This window comes from Canis lupus, unplaced genomic scaffold, assembly GCF_011100685.1.
Source record: "Canis lupus familiaris isolate Mischka breed German Shepherd unplaced genomic scaffold, alternate assembly UU_Cfam_GSD_1.0 chrUn_S712H875, whole genome shotgun sequence".
In the NCBI taxonomy this organism is placed as follows: domain Eukaryota; kingdom Metazoa; phylum Chordata; class Mammalia; order Carnivora; family Canidae; genus Canis; species Canis lupus.
The window spans coordinates 5,835-28,067 of NW_023331661.1; the positions used below are offsets into that span (position 1 = coordinate 5,835).

Here is a 22,233-nt window from a genome sequence, read left to right on the forward strand (position 1 = left end):
TGTCAAGCTCCATGCTGAGCGTGGAGTCTGCTTAGATTCTGTCTCCCTCTGCCCCTGTCCCCTGCCTCTCTGTAAAATAAATTAATCCTAAAAAAAATAATAGTCCTGATGAATAACAGGAATAACAACAATAGCTGAAGCTCACTAAGTTACATATGAAATAGACTATTTACCATATGCCGGGGCTGTTCTAATACATTACCTCAGTTATTGCCCCCCCCCCAGAACTATACCTCATAAATTATGTTATAGTTGAACTAGTATTATTAATTAAACTAACCATATTTCCAAGGAACAAGGAATTCCTTTTGTTGCTCCTAAATCAATAATAAAAATAGCGAAATTCTACCTCCTTTTTACCTAATTTTCTATTTGAACCTCTGACCTTAATCGCTGATCTTGCAATTGTCATGTTTTTAAAAGTTGTGTGTATCTGTGTACGTGTAAAGTGAGACCTGCATTATTATACATCGAATTATGTTGGGACACCTTACAAATAGTTTTATGAAATCATCATAAGAGCTAGCTTAGGCATGATGCCAGGTTTTTAAGGGAATAAGTGTAAATCATCAAGAATACTTAAGAATGTAATAGGGAGACATTTTCTTCCCCTAAAGTAGAATAGATCTTTTTGGCCACATGCAGTCCCAGGAATGTTTGAGTTTAACGTCTCATGTTACAGATCCAGCTTTCCAAGGCAAAGCGAATACATTTGGTGAATGATCACTGATTATCAGAATATGATAATACTTTAGGAAGATAATAGATAGACTAATCAGCAGGCCATAATTTATGATTCTTTGCTAGTTACATATCTTGTAAAGCTGTCCCTGTGATGAACAGCAGCACTTCAGAGCAGGAATAACAGCACGCTCCTGTGTCGTAGATCCAGGAGGTTTCGGTGCTCTTGTAGACAGCAGACAGAAATAAAAGGAAGTTTCTCCTTTTTACCCTCGTATAATCCCACTGGAAAGTGAAACGTGTGCTGAGAGTTGATACTGACTTCTTCTAGGTCACCTCCCTGAAGAGGCCCCGGGCAGGCACTGTCGTAACAGTTCTTGGACAGGAGTCTGATGGGCCCCAAATGGAGGTGGGAGGGTTTCTGCAACAGGCTACTGGTGGAACAGGGTGCTACTGTCTAGCCCCAGGAAGCTTCTAGTGAGGAGGGCCCCGAGGAACCTGCATCCTTTTCCTTAACTCTTCAGAGGGTAACGGCATACGCCCAGATTGGAGTTAAAGGTAAAACTCAGTTCTGTGTAGCTTGTGGTTGTTGCTTTTTGAAAAATGAGCAGCTACAAGAAAGCAACACCACGTATGGCTTAATAGGCCTTAGCTTTTTGGAACTTGAATTTGGATGTAGATACGCAAATGGTTTTTGAAGCTATATATCATTAGGAACTCTTTGGAAACCACAAAACCTTTTTAATGGGCCACTCTATCAATTTTCTGCTCTTCTAAGGAGTTTTTCCTATTCATGACTCCTTTTGATCTTTGGCTAACACTGAGGCAAATGTAGTGACGATTTAGTTTTCTTCTTCCTCTGATAGCTTGTACACGTTTTCTGCCTCGGTTGGTGTCCCGCTTGGATGCCTGGAGAATGTTGACAAAGGAAAGGTTAGGCTAGCCTGTTGATGCTACATATTTGGGCTTTAAAAATCAAAAAGGTTCCTTGGCTTCCGCGGAGAAGCATTCTGCTTGATGGCCCAGATTACTGATCCAGTAAAAACGACATGTTCCAGCCATCCTTCACACACACCTTAAGTGAAATTAATGAGATCACTCTATGGTTACGCTTTGTGTTTTTATTTTCACTTTCTAGGTCTGTATGAGCTGTTGGCTGTTGTGCCAGGCCGGCTGGGGCCACGTGTGGACAGCCGGGAAGACCTGACCTTCCTCTGGGATATGTTTGGTGAGAAAAGCCTGCATTCACCGGTAAAGGTAAAACCATGCTGATGTCAGATTCTCTTGGTGGGAAAAACATATGGAAAAATATTTGTCATCTCATGCTTTGTTCTGTCCTCCCTATTCTCTATGCAGAAGTTACTCGTCGAGCACAATTTTCCTTTAGGTTAGTGATTTCTGAATTGTATTCATGAAACATTTCCTTAATGTGTGACCAAAAAGCTATTCCCTTTTTCATTTTCACTTTGATTTCGCTACTCTAGATTTTTGTTTATTATGTGTGAATCTGGATCTCAAAAGAAATTCTCTCAACATTTCTTCTTTGATCATATTTGCTCTAGATTATTTTTTTTCATATTTGGCCGTTTACTCAATTTAAGAAGTTTCCGTTTATTCTTTGTAAAATGACTTTTTAAATGACTAGCCATTGGACTTTGTCAAGTGCTTTTTATTTATTTATTGTATGATCATATGATTGTTTCCTGTCAGTCTCAACATAGGAAAGTTCATTGGTTTTTGACTTTTTTTTTTTTACTGATTTTTGACTGTTCAACTGGCTATCATTGGACTATTATTTGAGATAACCTAATTTGTTCATGATTTGTTCTCCTTTACATATAATCTGCTGGAGTTAGTTGACTCCTAGTTTATTTAGAACTTTAATGTCTCCTTTTATGAGACAGCCCATAATTTTGCTTTCTTATCTCTCTCATCAGATCTTCACAATATCCTGGGTAGCCTTATGTTGTGAGGTGGAAGTCTCTACTCTTCTGTGGGTAAGTTTATGAAAGACTGAAGTTCGTTTGTCCTTTAGCAGAACTGACTTGTTGGGTTCCTTGGGCCTGGATGTTTTCTTTTTGATAAGGATATTGGTAACTATTTTAAAGATGACAAGAACGTTTAGGCTTTCTATTTCTTCTTGATTAGTTTTAATGATTCATATTTTTCTAAGATTTGGTCCATTTCAACTACATTGTCAAATTTCTGAAAAGGTTGCTTATAATATTTCACATGTGCAGTTTCTATGCTAATTGTTTTTCTTCTTGGTCCTGATATTGGTACTTATTGCCCTTTCTTCTCTTTCCTCATATTGCCAGAGTTTTGGCATTAGTCTTTTAGATATAAACCTTTGGCCTTATTAATTTTCCTCATTGTATATTAGTTTTTATTTCATTGACTTTTTTAAAAAAATTCTTTTTCTAGTTATGAACGTTTGTTCATAAATTTTCAACCTTCTTCTTTTCCTAACGTTAGCATTTAAGGCCATTTCTCCCAAGGTACTGGTTTTCTTAACTTAGAATCATTTTGTAGTTGCTTACTTAGACTTTTCTTGAATTTAAAAATAAGGATTTTTTTAATTATCTTGTTCCTGATTTCTACCTTAATTGCTTTGAGGTCAGAAATCCTAATTTGCATTATTTCAGTCCTTTGAAATGTGTTTACACTTTATGGCCAGCTACATATTCAATATCTGTAATGTATCCTGTCTGTGTCTAAAAAGAAGGTATATTCTGCAGTCATTAAGTATAGTTTTCTGTATGTGTCTGTAGATCAAGTTTGTAAACCTATTCAAATATTCTGTGTTTTCACTGATTTTTGTTCGTTTATTCTCTGTTACCAAGAGAAGTATGGTAAAAAAGTTTCCCATTATGACCATGGTTTTCTTCTTGCAGTTCTGTTCAGTTTTTTTGTGTGTTTTTTTTTAAATTTAATTTATTTATCGGACACTGAAGAAGCAGGAGGAGTGACAGGCAGAGAGAGAGAGAGAGGGAGAAGCAGGCTCCCCCCTGGAGCAAGGACCCTGATGTGGGCCTTGATTCCAGGACCCTGGAATCTTGACGGGAGTTGAAGGCAGGTGCTTTAACCGACTGAGCCACCCAGGCTCCCTCTGTTCATTTTTTGTTGTATATATTTAAATTTGTTATTAAATATAATTTGTTATTTTGCTGGTGAATTACTACACTTTATACTTTTTAACAGAGTTTATTTTAAAGTAGATACTGTTTTTGTTGCCATTTGCAGGATATCTTTTCCTATCCTTTTATTGTCAACTCTTCCATATTCCTGCTTTATTAGCTTTTGTGAATTACAGTTGGAGCTTTCTGAGGTAACAAGTCAGAAGTCTTTACTTTCAGCTAGAATATCTTCACTACAGTTCATTATGACGTATAATCTTTATAATTTAAATCTGACGTATTTTGTGTTTTCTTGTCCTGATTTTTCTTTGTTTCTTTTGGATTGGTTAGGGTTTTCCTGCATACAGTTGAGAAGTTAATACATTCTCTTTCTGTTATTTGAGTGGCTACGTTAGAAATTATGACGTGAATCCTTTTTATAAAATCCTATCTTAATCTGTCTATTGTCATCTGGAAAAGATCCAGAAATCTTAGCGCAACTTTTGCCCCATATACTTTCCTGCCAACTTCAGTGCTATTGTGTCCTGTATTTTAATTCTCTCTAGAAAAGAAACAGAAAAGCAAAAACCCCCTCACAACCTTGAAGACATCCTTATTTTGCTTACATCAACGTTATTATTCATTTAGTATAACCACCATTTTGTTTGTTCTAGTCCCAATCTTACAGCTCAGCCTTGTCATCCAGGCTGATTTTTCACCTGTTTAATGTAAAAAAGCTCTAGAATCTCCTGTATTGAGGGTTTGTGGCTATCAAACTATGTCTTTCAGTGAATCAGTACATGTTTTTATTTCCTTCCATTTTTTTTTTCGTTTTATTAAATTATAATCGATATATGACACACTAGTTTCAGGCGTGCAACATAAAATTTGGCATTTGTATATCTTGCACAATGAACACCATAGTAAGTCTAGTTAACATCTCTCTGCATGCACAGTCACGCCAATTTGTTTTCTTGTGCTAAGAACTTTTCAGACGTATTTTCTGAAAACAACTTTCAAATTTGCAATACGTTATTATTGACTATAGTCACCATGCTGTGCGTGAATTCATTTTGTAAGAGGATGATGGGACTCTTGATCCACTTTATCCGTTTTACCCACACAGCCTCACCCCCTTCCCTTTTGGCAACCACCCATGTATTCTCTGTATTTCTGACTTTATTTGTTGTTTCAGGTATAAGTTAAATCATACCATATCTGTCTTTCTCTGTCTGACTTTTTTCACTTAGCATAATACCCTTCAGATTCATGCCAGTTGCAAATGGCTAATTTATTTTATGGCTGAATAGTATTCCTTTTTTTTTTTTTTTTCTGAATAGTATTCGTGTGTGTGTGTGTGTGGTGTGTAAATCTTTTCCCATTCATCCCTCAAAAGGAAGGACACTTTGGTTATTTCCATATCTTGGCTATTGTAAATAATGCTGCAGTGAACATAGAGGTACATGTATCCTTTTGAATCTTCAGATAAATACCCAAAAGTGGAATTGCGGATCATGTGGGAGTTGTATTTTTAAGTTTTGACTGTTCTCCAGATTATTTTCTGTGGTGGCCGCACCAATTTACAACCTCACCAACGGTGCACTAGGGTCCCCCTTTGCCCACAGCCTCATCAGTACTTATTTTTCTTGTCTTTCTGATATTGGCCTTTCTCAGAGGTGTGAAGCGATATCTCACTGTGATTTTGATTTGCATTACTCTGATGATTTGTGATGTTGAGCATCTTCCCGTGTGCCTGTTGGTGATCAGTAGTCGTCTTTGGGAAAACGTCTATTCAGATCCTCTGTCCATTTTTAATATTGAATTGTTTGTTTCTTGTTGATATTGAGCTATATGAATTTCTGTATATATTTTGGCTGTTAACCCCTTAGTGGATAGAATTGGCAGTCTTCTTCCTTCTATTCGGTAGATTGCCTTTTTTGTTGTTGATGATTTCCTTTGCTGTGCAGAAGCTTTTTAGTTTATGTTATCTCATTAATTTATTTTTGTTTTTTGATGCCACTGCCTTTGAATCATAAGATCCAAAAAGGGAAAAAAAAAATCTCCAAGAGTGATGTCAGAGAGCTTACGACCCATGTTTTCTTCTAGGAGTTTAATGATTTCAGGATTTCATTCCAGTCTTTAATCCATTTTGAGTTAATTTCTTTGTATGTGTGAGATGATGGCCCAGTTTCAGTCTTTTATATGTAGGTGTCTAGGTTTCCCAGCACCATTTATTGAAGAGATTGTCTTTCTCCATTGTATATTCTTGCCTCTTTTCTTGTAAAGTAATTGGCCTTATATGGCTGGGTTTATTTCGGGGGCTCTCTTTTCTGTCCCACGAATCTGTGTGTGTGTTTTTATGCCAATACCATACATTTTGATTACTTTAGTTGTTAGATACTACAGCTTGAATTCAAGGAGTGTAATGTCTCAGACTTGTCCTTTCTCAAGATTTGCTTTGGCTGCTTGGGATCTTTTGTGGTTCTATACAAATCTTACGATTGTTGTATTTCTGTGAAAAATGCCACTAGAATTTCAATAGAGATTGCCTTGACTCTGTAGATTGCTCTGGTCAGTATGGACATTTTTGCAATATTCTTCATGAGCATGGAATATCTTTCCACTTATTAGTGTCATTGTCTCTCCTCAGTGTCCTATAGTTTTCAGAGTATAGATCATTCACCTCCTTGGTTAAATTTATTCTTGGGTATTTTTTCATGCAATTTTAAATGGGATTTGTTTTCTTAGTCTCTCTTCCTGATAGTTTGTTGTTGGTGTACACAAGTGTGACAGAATTGTGTATATCAGTTTTGTACCTGCAACTTTACTGAATTTATTTAGAAATAAGGTTAGAACTAATGTTCTAACAGTCTTTTTTTTTCCACAGAGTCGTTAGGGTTTTCTGTGTATAAAATTGTATCATCTACAAATAGTGATGGTTTTACTTCTTCCTTTACAATTTGGTTCCAATTTCTTTCTTTTTCCTTCCTAGCTGCTGTGGCCAAGACTTCCAATACTGTGTTAGCATCCTCGCCTTGTTCCTGATGTTAAGCAGGAAGCTTTTCCCTGTTGAGCATGATGCTAGCTGTGCACTGGTCATACGTGGCCTTACATTTTGAGGTACATTTGGTCTATACCCACTTTGTTGAGTTTTTCTGGGGTTTAATCCTGGTCTTTCATTGGGAACATGTTTATCTGTTTCCTCATGTTGCCTGACTTTGTATGTATGTATGTCTTTGTGTTAGGTGAAACAGCTATCTCTTCTAGTCCTGAAGGTGTGGCTGTGTGTGGGTGAACATTTTTGTTTATAGTAGCCTTGCTTCAGTGTTTGGTTGTCTCTCATACTGTTTCCCCAATTATTCTAGACCTGTGGGGCTCACAAACACAATCCACCCTGGCCCCAGAGTCTCATATTCAGTAGGCATCCCCTGTGTGGGTTGCATGTACCTGCTGGCTTGGAGGCCTCTGGCAGTGGGAGTGTAACTAGAGGTCAGGGCACTGGCCTCCTGCTTCTGGCAGGGCCGTGGCAGCAGTATGGAGGGGGAAGGAGGTACTAGAAGGTTATGGGAATGCAAAAATAGCTCCTGCCAGCATTGGCAGTAGCAAGGTAGAGAAAGCGTAAATATGGCACCCTCCGGTATCTTTTGTCTTTGGAGGGAATCTGAGTGGGCTTTTGCCCTTCTGGTAGATGCTTTAAGATTAGCAAATGGAACCCCTTCACATCTGGTCTAGGCTCCTTTCAAACTGGTGCTTTTGTACTGGGTCCTGAGGCAAATGAGTCTGATTGTGAGCCCTGTAAAAGCAGAGCCTGCACTCAGTACAGCCCTAGGAGTCTCCTGGACGGAAGCTCCACTGGTTTCCAAAGCCAGGTGCTTTGGGGGCTGTCTGTCTGGTGCATCTCCCATGGGTCATGGTGCCTGATGTGTAGTACAGATTCCCTCCCTCAGGGAGGGGTTCTGTATTTGTGCAACCCCTCCTCCATAGGTCGTTGCATGGGGGGAGGTGAGGTTTTCGGCAAAAATACAACTACATCTGTCTCTCCTCCCTGTCTGTTTAATTCTTCGTTGTGGAGTAGCTGTCCTGCTCAGAGATAATTGTTTTATATGTAGCTGTAGATATATTGTGTCTGTTGAGGGAAAGGATTTCAGAAGTTTTTATGTGACTATCTTGAATGATCTCCCTGTTTGCCTGTGTTCTTTTTTTTTTTTTTGTTAGATTTTATTTATTTAGTCGTGAGAGAGGCAGACACACAGGCAGAGGGAGAAGCAGGCTCCAAGCAGGGAGCCCAACAAGGGACTTGATCCCAGGACCTCGACCCAGGCCACCTGCGTCTTCTTGAATGGCATTTTAGTAAGCAAAGAATGCTAGGTAGGCTCTTGTTATCTATCTGTGTATCTATCTATCTATCTATCTATCTATCTATCTATCTATCATCTATCTATTTATATTTCAGTATAGTGAAAGATGATGAAATGATTATTCCTAAAATTTCTAGTTAGAGGTCAGCTGTCAGGATCTCTGATTTGAAGTAATCTTTCAAAGCATGTTTTTTCCTCTGGCTCTTTTAAAGACTTCAATACATACATAACTTTTTTTCTTTTAAATAAGTTCTGTTTACTTCTTTTAAAAATGTTCGGCCCAAGTGTGGCAGGATACAAAATCAATGCCCAGAATTCAGTGGCATTTCTGTACACTAACAATGAGACTGAAGAAAGAGAAATTACGGAGTCAATCCCTTTTACAATTGCACCCAAAAGCATAAGATGCCTAGGAATAAACCTAACCAAATAGGTAAAGGATGTATACCCTAAAAACTACAGAACACTTCTGAAAGAAAGTGAGGAAGACACAAAGTGATGGAAAAATACTCCATGCTCAAGGATTGGAAGAATTAATATTGTGAAAATGTCAGTGATCACCCAAGGCAATTTACACGTTTATTTTTATTTATTTTTTAATTTTTATTTACTTATGATAGTCACACAGAGAGAGAGAGAGAGGCAAAGACACAGGCAGAGGGAGAAGCAGGCTCCATGCACCGGGAGCCCGATCCCGGGTCTCCAGGATCACGCCCTGGGCCAAAGGCAGGTGCTAAACCGCTGCGCCACCCAGGGATCCCAATTTACACGTTTAATACAATCCCTATCAAAATGCCATGGACTTCTTCAGAGAGTTGGAACAAATTATTATAAGATTTGTGTGGGGGATCCCTGGGTGGCGCAGCGGTTTGGCGCCTATCTTTGGCCCAGGGCGCGATCCTGGAGACCCGGGATCGAATCCCACATCGGGCTCCCGAGGCATGGAGCCTGCTCCTCCCTCTGCCTGTGTCTCCGCCTCTCTCTCTCTCTCTGACTATCATAAATAATAAATAAAAAAATTAAAAAAAAAAAAAAAAAAGATTTGTGTGGAATCTGAAAAAACCCCAAATAGCCAGGGGAATCTTAAAAAAGAAAACCATAGCCATGGGCATCACAATGCCAGATTTCAGGTTGTACTACAAAGCCGTGGTCATCAAGACAGTGTGGTACTGGCACAAAAACAGACACATAGATCAATGGAACAGAAATGAGAATCCAGAAGTGGACCCTCAACTTTATGGTCAACTAATATTTGACAAAGGAGGAAAGACTATCCACTGGAAAAAAGACAGTCTCTTCAGTAAATGGTGCTGGAAAATTGGACATCCACATGCAGAAGAATGAAACTAGACCACTCTCTTGCACCATATACAAAGATAAAATGATGAAAGATCTAAATGTGAAACAAGAATCCATCAAAATCCTAGAGGAAAACATAGGCAACTCCCTTTTCGAACTTGGCCACAGTAACTTCTTGCAAGATACATCCATGAAGGCAAGAGAAACAAAAGCAAAAATGAACTATGGGGACTTCATCAAGGTAAGAAGCTTTTGCACAGCAAAAGATACAGTCAACAAAACTAAAAGACAACTACAGAATGGGAGAAGATATTGGCAAATGACATCTCAGTTAAAGGCCTTGTATCCAACATCTGTAAAGAACTTCTTAAACTCAACAGCAAAGAAACAAACAATCCAATCAAGATACGGGCAAAAGACATGAACAGAAATCTCACAGAGGAAGACACAGACATGGCCAAGAAGCTCATGAGAAAATGCTCCGCATCACTGGCCATCAGAGAAATACAAATCAAAACTACAACGAGATACCACCTCACAGCAGTGAGAATGGGGAAGATTAACAAGGCAGGAAACCACAAAAGTTGGAGAGGATTTGGAGAAAAGGGAACCCTCTTGCACTGTTGGTAGGAATGTGCAATGGTGCAGCCACTCTGGAAAACTGTGTGGAGGTTCCTCAAAGAGTTAAAAATAGACCTGCCCTAGGACCCAGCAATTGCACTGCTAGGGATTTATCCCAAAGATACAAATGCAATGAAACGCCAGGACACTTGCACCTCGATGTTTCTAGCAGCGGTGTCCACAATAGCTAAACTGTGGAAGGAGCCTCGGTGTCCATAGAAAGATGAATGGGTAAAGAAGATGTGGTTTATGTATACAATGGAATATTACTCAGCCATTAGAAATGACCAATACCCATCATTTGTTTCGACGTGGATGGACCTGGAGGGTATTATGCTGCGTGAAATAAGTCCATTGGAGAAGGACAAACATTTTATGGTCTCATTCATTTGGGGAATATAAAAAATAATGAAAGGGATTAAAGGGGAAAGAAAAAATGAGTGGGAAATATCAGAAAGGGAGACAGAACATGACAGACTCCTAACTCTGGGAAACGAACTAGGGGTAGTTGAAGGGGAGGTGGGTGGCAGGTGGGGGTAACTGGGTGGCGGGCACTGAGGGGGGCACTTACTTGATGGGATGAGCACTGAGTGTTATTCTGTATGGTGGCAAATTGAGCACCAATAAAAAATAAATTTATTAAAATAAAGAAAAAAAATGTTTGGCCAACATTCAAATTGTTTATACCATAGGCTCATCTTAAGAAACCTGGTTAACCTTTATTTCCAACATCAAAAGCATGAAGTTCCATTCTTAAAGCAGTAGATTCGAAAGAAGAAAGGTTTTGACTATATCACTGCAATATTGCCACTTGCAAAAGCCCTTTGAAGTAACTAGAATGGACTTTATTGGCCTTGCCAATGTCCTACAAATGTTTTGTTTCATATTTCATTTAAAACATGAATTATTTTTCCCTTTTGATATTGAGTGTATTTCATCATGGAAAATCAGCATCTTCAACTTGCTCTTTTTTCTTCAAATGGCTTCCAAAATGAGGTATACTCTGGAGTTTTGAATGGATCATGTTTTTATTTTTACAGTTCTCTTCCATAGCAAATCAAGCTCATTAGGTATGTGGCTGACCGCAAGCTGTTCTGTGTGAACAGAAAGCAGCGTGTGATTTGGCATTTGGATACAACTTTTGTTGGGGGGAGATCAGTACATAGAGCTTCATTCTTAAATTAAACCAGGACACTTGTTCTTGTCCTTGTTACTGCTCCTCAAGTATTTATGAATGAAGCAAAAAGTCGTCTTCATGTAATAATGGGTTTTCATTTTTATTTAATTTTTATTTAATTTTTAAGATTTTATTTATTCATGAGAGACACACAGAGCGAGAGAGAGGCAGAGACACAGGCAGAGGGTGAAGCAGACTGCAAGCAGGGAACCAGATGTTGGACTCAATCCCTGGTCCCCAGGATCAGGCCCTGGACCGAAGCTGGCGCTAAACTGCAGAGCCACCCGGGCTGCCCTGGATTTTTCATTTTTAAACAGGAAAATCACTTAGTGGCATTTCTCACAGTAGCTCTTAGAGGTGGGCTTTCACTTCTGTTCTATTAATAGTTTTCTTGTAAGGTAAATATCTGCTAGCATACTTACTACATGTTAGCCAATGACTCTGCTACATTGCGTGCTCTTGCTATTACAAAAAGCCCAACCGTCATTTCTCCTTTTGTTGAGTTTTTCAAATGAATGGCTTTATTTATTACAGTGGGTTATAGCAGTAGACTTTCCTGCAGTGACTGTACTGTACTGTATGTATTCAATAAATACTGTTAATTGGTGACAGAAATTTATACACAAAAGAAGCAGGTGAATCAGACTAGACCAGATCTAGAGGGAGATACAGAAGCAAATTCTCTATTTGTTACCCTGTCGTCTGTTAGATTTAATATATTATTCTGAGTGAAGTAAGTCAGTCGGAGAGGGACAAACATCATATGGTCTCATTCATTCGGGGAATATAAAAACTAGTGAAAGGGATTCAAGGGGACAGGAAAGAAAATGAGTGGGAAATATCAGTGAGGGTGACAGCACATAAGAGACACCTAACTCTGGGAAACGAACAAGGGGTGGTGGAAGGGGAGGTCGGCCGGGGTTGGGGTGACAGGGTGACTGGCACTGAGGGGGGCACTTGACGGGATGAGCATCGGGTGTTGTAGTATATGTTGGCCAATCGAAGCCCAATAACAAATATACAAAAAATAAGGGGAAAAAGAATTAAAAATAGATAAAAATAAACTTCATTTAAAAAGGTTTAATATATCATCTTATTGTGATTATTATCTTAGTCTTTACAGAAATGCCATGTAAACAAGTTGCTGAATATGTTGTGTCTCATGGCATTGTACAGAACTTTGTATGTGCAACAGTCCTCTCATACAGGAATTCTGCCAATAATTTTCATTCATTATGTAGTTTTTGTCTTTCATTTTGAGACTCATTGTATAATCTTAATGGCAGTGGTGTGATTTCTCTTTTAGCTGTAAGGAGTACAATGTTTCATAATGTACATGTAGTTGGCTTTTATTTTTCAGTTTTTCTTTAAGGTAAGATACATGTATAAAATTTGCCATTTTTACCATGTTAACGTACAATGTAATGGCATTAGGTATATTCAGAATGTCGTGCAAACGTCACCACTCTCTATTTCCAAAACCTTCTCATCACTCTACACAGAAACTCTGTGGCTGTTAAGCGCTACCTTCCCTTGTTGCCCACCCCCAGCTCCCGGCAACCACCATTCTACGCTTTGTCTCTATATTTTAACTGTTTTACATAGTTCACATAAGTGGAACTATACAGTACTTGCCCTTTTGTAACTATACCACTCCATGCAATGCTTTCAAGGTTTGTCCATGTTGTAGCATGTATCAGAATCTCCTTCTCTTTCATGGTTGAATAACATTGCACTATGTGTATACACTGCATGTTGTTTGTCCATTTGTCTGTTGATGGACACTTGCATGTGTCCACCTTTTGGCTATTGTGAATGGTGCTGCAATGGACATTGCTGTACAACTATCTGTTTTGAGTCCCGATTGCGGTTCTTTTGGGTAGACACTTAGCGGCTGAAATGCCTGCTTATGTAGTAATTCTGTTTAGGCTTGTGAGAAGGAACCATCAAAGTGTTTTCCGTGGAGTCTGCACCATTTTACATTCCTACCAGCATTATATGAGGGTTCCAATTTCTCCATATCCTCATCACTACCTGTTACACTGAGTAATTTTTGATTACAGCCATTCTCGTGGGCATGAAGTGGTAGTTCATTGTGGTTTTGATTTGCATTTCCCTAGTGACTAATGATGTTGAGCATGTTTTCAGGTAGTCTTTGGCGATCTGATTGCCTTTTTGTTGTTGAGTTTGGCATTTTTTATATATTTTAGATATTAAACCCTTATCATATTTTCGCCTTGCAAATATTTTTTCCCCTTGTGTAGGCTATCATTTCACTTGTCTGATAGTATCCTTTGTACAAAAGTTCTAATTTCTATAAAGATCAGTGTCCATTTTATTTTGTGCTGCTTATGCTCTTGGTAGCATATCTAAGAATCTCTTTGCAAACCCAAGGTTATGAGGATTTACCCCTTGATTTAAAATTTGAGCTAACTTTTTGTGTATGGTGTGAGATAGGGATCTAAGAATCTACATTCTTGTGCATGTAGGAATCCAGTTGTCCTGTATAGTCTATTTTGTTTTCATCTCTATTTTTAGTGGCTATCAGTTTTTATCCTAGAAAGCGTTAGTTTGTGCTTTCTCTGGAAACAGTTTATTGGCAAAAGGTCGATGTCCTTAATTTAAAAATTATTGGAGAAATTTGGTGGCTTCATGACACTGTATAACAGAATTTCTTAAATGACAAAGCCCTGGAGGTGGGGGAAATTAGCTCTCAGGATAAAGAAAACCTAATTCTTATTATTGTACTTTGTATTCTGACACTGTTTGGGTGGCTTATTATTTTTTTTGGTTGTTTTTGTGAAATAAATGCATTTTCAGTTCCACTTCTGGCATAGCTAGATTCACTCTCAGTGAAGGTCGGAACCCTGTTAGCTTTCTCTGTTGATGTTGTTATTCTGTGGTCCATTTATCTAGTAATAATACATAGTAGGAAAAGGCCAGTTACAATTAATCTGCATTAAACAGGTACGAAAAGAGCAAGAAAATGGTGGGGGAAGTGAACAGAACTTTATGTAGGAACAGGAAATATAAAATGTGACCACATTTGAAATGTAATTAAGAATATTGTAGGTTACAGTTGTAACTGCTAATTCTTAGCATGGATGCATTGTATCCTGCTGAATTTTCCTTTGTTGGCATAATATTGCTGCCAACATTTTATAATAGCACTTTGACTTTTCCAGTTAAAAGGGCAGTTTAACAAAAATATTTGAAGACTTTAGTTTCTCCAGTAGTATTTGGTTTTTGTTCATTTTTAAAGTTCGGTATTCAGATTGTTCCCTTTCAAAGTGGGGAGTTTTGTCAGATATGTTACATTTTTCTCAGTTGCTGACTAGCAGACCTCTTTCAGAGGCTTGTTTACCACCAGCATCACTTCGTCGTCATTTTCATCAGCCCTGTGAAGTCCTGTATTTTTGCAGTCATGTTAATGGCATCCAAGGTAAAAACCAATGACAGCATAGAGGGCATGTATTAGGTGGGAAGAAATGTTTAAATGAGGGCTGGTATGAACATTGTCAGTTTATTGGTGAATATCATAATGTCTATATTCCTGTAACCTTGGATTGTTTGGGGATTAGATCCTAAATATTCAGAAGATAGGAACCTCTATGTTTATATTAGTATTTTCTTTATTTTCCCAACATTTGTTAGAGAGAGAGAGAGAGAGAGGAGAGGGGTAGAAGGAGGAGAGAGAATCTCAAGCAGATTCCACACTGAGTCCAGAGCCCAACATGGGGCTCAATCTCATGACCCAAAGACCATGACCTGAGCCAAGATCAAGAGTTGGATGCTTAATCAAGTCAGCCACCCAGACACCTCTGTATTGCTATATTCAATGACTAGGCTTTTATGAACTAATTTGAAGTCTTTTACCTATCTTAATTAATTGAATATATGACTTGAGATAATTATAGTTGTATAGTAGAAATTTTCCAAACACAATGGTGATAAGCAATGCTGCGAAGGTTAATAGCAAAGCTCTGACAAGCTTAGCCTGTGCAGCACTGGCACAGCCTTATGAAAACAATTATGCAAAAATAATAATCCTGTTGCAACTTCAAATCCAGGTGCATAAAAATATTAATTGATTTTTTTTCTTTCAGTAGTGCTAAGTTGCCAGTGGAAACTGCCCATGGGCCACATGAGAGACCACGGATCCTGTAATGGTGGGAGGCATAAAGCTGGCACAGAAGTGCTGCAGAGAGGCTGTCACCAGTTAGAGGGAAGGAGCCAGAGAAGCAAGAGGTGTGGCAACAGCCAAGGGTCTTCAAAGGTAGATGGACTGTGCACTCCCTTCCTGAATGGGAGACCAGCACAGAGACCTTGGGGGCACGCCCTGCCCAGCCCTGCCCAGCCTCGCCCAGGCTCCAGCCGGAGGCTCCGCCCCAGGCCATGGCCTTCCACTTGCTCACGTGACCATGCCACAGGCATGCAGAGAGGCAGGCTGAGCTCTGCCAGGCCAGCAGGGTCCGTGCCAGGCCTGGTGGACTTCGAGGACAAGGAGCAGGTGAAGGCCTTTCTGGAGAACGTGGTGGAGTGCAAGTACCAGTGCTACTGTGAGAAGGACCCGAATGGTGAGTGCTGGCAGAGCAGCCTGCGAACACGAGGAGATGCATGGGGATGGGCGGGGGCTGCAGGGGCCACGAGCCACCTCTGAAGGAGATCCAGAAGGGGTCTCTGGTCTAGGTAAGTTGGTGGGGCCAGGTGCTTGAGGACCCCTAATCCTCTGCCATCTGCCCCATCCCCCAACTGAGTCAGATTCATTTAATTTTTTAAGGCCAGAAAAAAATGAGTAATTTTGTAGGAAAACGGTGTTTACTGTAACTGACAAAGAGATAGAAAACCTAAATGGAGAAATTTCCATACACCACCCACAAGAAATAAAGTTGGGGGATGAAGCTGCCCTCCATAATGTATCTGATCCTCCTGGTTTCCCATGGGAATGCCATAAAACACTTAAAGAAGAGATTACTTTAGTGGCATTGAGATTATTTGAGAGCATATAAAAAGATTGAAACTTTCCACAGTGTAAAAAAAAAAGCGAAAGCAGTGTAACACTGATATTATGACCCCATAAAGACAGGACCAGGAGAAAAAAAAGCCAACTTCAGTTGCGAGAACTAATGAGGAAAGTCTCAGTAAGATATCATCAATGGATTCCACGGCACATTAAGTGACCAAAATATCTAGCCAAGTGAGGCTCCTTTGGGAAAGCCACGATGAGATGGCTAGTATTTGGAAATTTATAAATAAATTCTGTAAATAGAATTCCCATATTACCTGATCACACCCGGAAAACACTATTCGTACATATGGTAGAAAATATTTTGTGAGATTGAACATTAATTACTTGAAGTAATTTTTACTTTCATACCAACTTCATATTTAAAATTATGTCCTGGAGTAAAACACCTATCATCATAGGGTTACCAGCATTTGGAAATTCTGGGAGAGCATTTAAAAATTCCTGATACAATACAAAGTCCCAGGGTTGGCAGGGTAGGGGTATGCACTCAACTCACTTGGGTGAAGATGGAAAGATGATGATGTGGAAAGAGGGGCTCCTTGTTTATAAAAGACCCTCAGAAGAAGGAAATGAAGTGGAGAAGAATGTCTTTATTTGGGGCATATAATGTTTAAGTTGTAATTATGGTACAGAATCAATACAAATTCATCTGGAAAAATTAAGAATTGTCGGAAAGAAAAAAGACAGGGAGGGGTGAAGAGAAGCCATTCCTAATCCCGTAGTCATTAGAAACAGCCAGTATTATTTGTCACATATCCGCGAGCCTCTCTCTATCCTGTTCATCCAGCCTTGATTGAGGTCCGTGAAAAAGGCAGACAAGATGTTAATCTAAGAGGCAGGCATGTGGAGTGACGACAAGCTCTGATACTGAGCCAGGTGGCCTGAGTTTTAAGTCCCAACTCATTGGTTTCTATGTGTGGGACCATCGCCAGTTATTACTTAAAGAGTAGATGGCCTGATACCTCTGAGTGTATTACTTGATACCTATTAAAAACTGGAAATTCTGCGGTGCAACTGTTTTATATATATAGTGCGGGGGTAATTTCTTCAACCGTAAGTAAGAAGAGGCTCAAGTAAGTTTTCAAGTATAACATTTTAAAGGCACCTGTGTAAGAGCTGAAGTAGATAAAACGTAAAAGCCAACAGTTTTGCATTTGTTAAAGCAGATTTTTTAAGGAACTCCATGTGTCTTCTAGTGCACTAAAAATACATTCTCACCTTTGTCGTTTCTTGGGTAATGTTGGGAAAGAAAGGACCCAATTATTCCCTGATAGTATAATTTTACTTGTTTTACAGGACAGAAAGTTATCTAAGCTCAATAGTTCTGAGAAATGTCTTCATCTAGGAGCATTCCCTCTGTTTCTTAGAAGTTTGAATTTGGGAGAAAGGTTGACAATCTGGGGGAAAAAAAAAGACGAAGCGAAAGGAACAGCATGCTCAGGAGGGCACACACCACGCCAGTTCCCTTGCTTCTAATGGTTATCACGTACCAACCCAAGTGGCTGCCGCCTTATTAATCATCATGTATGTTTTTAGTAGAGATATGAACTACAACTGATACTTAAAGTACTGAAGCAATATGTTTTAGAAGTTACATATTTTAGAAAACTATCATAATTATTCAAGGGAAAAAGGTTTAGCTTTTATGTGGGCTCTATTTGATAATGATTTTACCCCCATTTGACATCTCATGTAACAATGTACGGTGATAGTAACTAAATTTACTGTGGTAACCATTTTGCAATATATATATACAGCAAATCATTATGTTGTACATATAAAAAGTATTACAGTGGTACATGTCAATGATGTCGCAATTAGAAAAACTTTGATTTAAACATAGAACATTGACATGAGAATCTTAAAGAAGAATCAGACTGGACCATAGAAATAAGCCCACTTATTTATTATCTACAGATTTATAGAAACGTTTAATTTTTTTTTGAGGTTTAGTGGATCTGTTTCTATTCGCAGTGCTGAAAACCCTTCAACTATCTCACTGTTTGCTAGCAGGTGAACTTGTATACTCTTGTTTTTCTTCTAGATTCATGAAAAGCTCTACTACTATGAGAAGTAGAACCCTGTGCCCATCCTCCACAGCACAGCAGTCTTGGCTGATGATGTAAGTGTGCCTTTCGGAGCTCCCTGCCACCCGGCTCCCTTGGGCCCGGTCCTGAGCAGAGCTCTTCCTGGCGCAGACACAAGTGTGAGATCCTGGGAGTGAAAACCAGAAGCCGCTGCAAATGTTTCCAAAAGTCCTGTCACCGAGGACCTTATGCGGATACTGTGCTGATTTGCATTCACTCTCCTGCTCAAAAAAATTGTGCGTGGGGATGTCCTCTGTTCTACCTGGGTAGCTACAGTAGCAGAAGTCTGAGGCTAGAACTCTCTGGGCAGAGAGAAACTGTCGGCTACTAGTGTTCTGAGAAAGGCACAGGCAGGAGGAATGCTTTGGAGAAATAAAGACAAATGAGCTAGGTCTGTTGCTGACAGTGCTAAAAACTGACAGATACGCTAGTGTCGGAACGAGGCCTGATGAAATACATAAAAAGACAGGATTGTTTTCAAAATGAAGTATAAAGCATCATAATGATTTATGGATATTAGACCTTTCCACATTACCTTCATAACCAAAGAATAAATGACAGAAGCAGTTAGCATTGATGGAGTAATCTCCTGTAGCTATCATTTTATTTTCAATCTTGGAATGAATTACCTTGCTGTTCCTTGCCGTTCACTTTCAAACTCAGATGAATTGAAAGCACACCTGGATAAACTGTAAAGGACACTGAGCCAGAGGAGAAATAGGTCTCCTGTGAAGGTTGGTTTTTGTGATCTCCTTGAGCTTATCTGTTGCTTTCTAAATGTTTTCCTTGTTTATGATTTAAAAAGGAATGGAGTTCAGCTTAAATATCGGGGCCATATAATTTTTAAAAAATCATCTTCAGAAGTTGATTTTCTTATATGTGTTTCTATTTTATTTTATTTGTAAAAGATTTTACTTATTGATTTGTGAGAGACACAGAGACACAGGCAGAGGGAGAAGCAGGCTCCCCATAAAAAGCCCAATGTGGGGCTGGATCCTGGGCCAGAATCACGCCCTGAGCCAAAGTTAGACACTCAGCTTCTCAATCACCCAGGTGTCCCTGTGTTTCCTATTTTAAGTTAGATAATAAGGCATATGTCATCAATCTCAAAGTGATTTGCTATTTGGTTAGTCCCCCAGACTCCTTTCAGGTTTTATCCACAGATTAGAAATTATAGGGATCTTTCACTTTATGTGTTTTATGCGGATGCTTATTCATCTGCTCCTCTTGGTTCTTCATTAGAGAACCAAACTTTTTGAAGTGAAGTTGAGTAAAGGTATAGACAGAATTCTAGTAAGGGGCAGTTGCCACTTGAGGAAGTCTTAAGAAGTCACTTTATTTTTTTTAACTCTTTTTTTTAAGATTTTATTTATTCATAAGAGACACAGAGAGAGACAAAGAGACAGAGAGAAAGTCAGAGACACAGGCAGAGGGAGAAGCAGGCAGGGAGCCCACAGTGGGACTTGATCCTGTCGGATCAAGCCCTGGCCCAAAGGCAGTGCTAATCTGCTGAGCCACTCAGGCTGCCCAATTTTTAAAACCTTTTTATCACGGACGCCTGGGTGGCTCAGTGCTTAAGCATCAGCCTTCAGCCCAGGGTGTGATCCTGGAGTCCCGGGATCGAGTAGCACTTTGGGCTCGCTGCATGGAGCCTGTTTCTCTTTCTGCCTATGTCTCTGCCTCTGTCTGTCTCTCTGTCTCATGAATAAATAAAATCTTTAAAAAATCCATCAAATGCCTCTTTTGTGCCAACCACGGGACTATGTGCCTTGTTCTTTTGCATTCTTATAACAGTCATATTAACCACCACTTGTCTTGCTTTAACTGTACTTTGAGATAACTGTGGATTCATGTGTTGAAATACATAATACAGATCCCGTGTACACTTGACCCTGCTTCCTCATCTCGCATAGTTATGGTAACCATGTGGGTACATCGCCACTAACGTAGTCCCTTAGGCTTTTTCAGATTTACATACCTTGTGTAAGTGCATACGTTGTGTATTTTTTCCTGTCCAGTTTACTACATGTGTAGATTACCGTTTCTTTTGAAAATATGATGGAAAGAAGGATGAGGTAAGTTAGGGGAGGTAAATGAAGTATAGACCTGTTTGAATCTAGGTCTGTTTGACTCAGAGTTTTGATTTTTCAATAGCAGTAGCGATGGACACTCCTGGTTGGTGCAGTGGGTTGAGTGTCTGACTCTTGGTCTCAGCTCCAGCCATGATCAGGGTCATGATTTGGAGCTTCGTGTCAAGCTCCATGCTGAGCGTGGAGTCTGCTTAAGATTCTGTCTCTCTCTGCCCCTGTCCCCTGCCTCTCTGTAAAATAAATTAATCTTTAAAAAATAATAGTCATGATGAATAACTAATAATAACAACAATAGCTGAAGCTCACTGAGTTACATATGAAACAGACTATTTGGGGACACCTTACAAATATTTTTATGAAATCATCAATAGTGCTAGGTTAGGCATGATGCCAGGTTTTTAAGGGAATAAGTGTAAATCATCAAGAATACTTAGAATGTAATAGGGAGACATTTCTTCCCCCTAAAGTAGAAATAGATCTTTATGGCCACATGCAATCCCAGGAATGTTTGAGTTTAATGTCTCAAGTTACAGATCCAACTTTCCAAGGGAAAATGAATACATTTGGTGAATGATCACTGATTATCAGAATATGATAATACTTTAGGAAGATAATAGACTAATCAGCAGGCCATAATTTACGATTCTTTTAGTTACATATCTTGTAAAGCTGTCCCTGTGATGAACAGCAGTACTTCTTCAGAGCAGGAATTACAACATGCTCCTGTGTCGTAGATCCCAGGAGGTTTCGGTGCTCTTGTAGACAGCAGACAGAAATAAAAGGAAGTTTCTCCTTTTTTTACCTTGTATAATCCCACTGGAAAGTGAAACGTGTGCTGAGAGTTGATACTTCTAGGTCACCTCCCTGAAGAGGCCCCGGGCAGGCACTGTCGTAACAGTTCTTGGACAGGACTGACGGCCCCCAAAGGAGGTAGGTGGGAGGGTTTCTGCAACAGGCTACTGGTGGAACAGGGCACTACTGTCTAGCCTCAGGAAGCTTCTAGTGAGGAGGGCCCCCGAGGAACCTGCATCCTTTTCCTTAACTCTTTCAGAGGTTACGGCATATGCTCAGATTGGAGTTAAAGGTAAAACTCAGTTCTGTGTAGCTTGTGGTTGTTGCTTTTGAAAAATGAGCAGCTACAAGAAAGCAACACCAAGTATGGTTTTAGTAGGCCTTAGCTTTTTGGAACTTGAATTTGGATTGTATAACCCAATGGTTTTGAAGCTATATATCATTAGGAACTCTTTGGAAACCACAAAACCTTTTTAATGGGCCACTCTATCAATTTTCTGCTCTTCTAAGGAAGTTATTCCTATTCATGACTCCTTTTGATCTTTGGCTAACACTGAGACAATAGTAGTGACAATTTAGTTTTCTTCTTCCTCTGAAAGCTTGTACACGGTTTCTGCCTCCGGTTGTGTCCACTTGGATGCCTGGAGAATGTTGACAAACGAAAGGTTAGGCTAGCCTGTTGATGCTGCATAGTTGATTGGGCTGTAAAAAGTCAAAAAGGTTCCTTGGCTTCCGCGGAGAAGCGTTCTGCTTGATGGTCCAGAATACTGATCCAGTAAAAACGACATGTTCCAGCCATCCTTCACACACACCTTAAGTGAAATTAATGAGATCACTCTATGATTACGCTTTGTGTTTTATTTTTCACTTTCTAGGTCTGTATAGCTGTTGGCTGTTCTGCCAGTCCAGCTGGGGCCACGTGTGGACAGCCAGGAAGACCTGACCTTCCTCTGGGATATGTTTGGTGAGAAAGCCTGCATTCA

General features: G+C 39.5%; 1 long non-coding RNA gene across 2 annotated transcripts; it reads left to right on the plus strand.

The window, feature by feature from the left end:
• The first annotated feature begins 1,817 nt into the window (after positions 1–1,817).
• On the plus strand, positions 1,818–19,191 carry LOC119879381. Of its 2 annotated transcripts, none has more exons than XR_005387480.1 (6): positions 1,818–1,938; positions 2,619–2,678; positions 6,790–6,917; positions 15,359–15,829; positions 17,578–17,805; positions 18,326–19,191. It is a non-coding gene; the product is annotated as an uncharacterized LOC119879381 (long non-coding RNA). The 2 variants fall into 2 exon arrangements; XR_005387481.1 differs by having other exon boundaries at positions 15,362–15,829.
• The last annotated feature ends 3,042 nt before the right edge of the window (positions 19,192–22,233 follow it).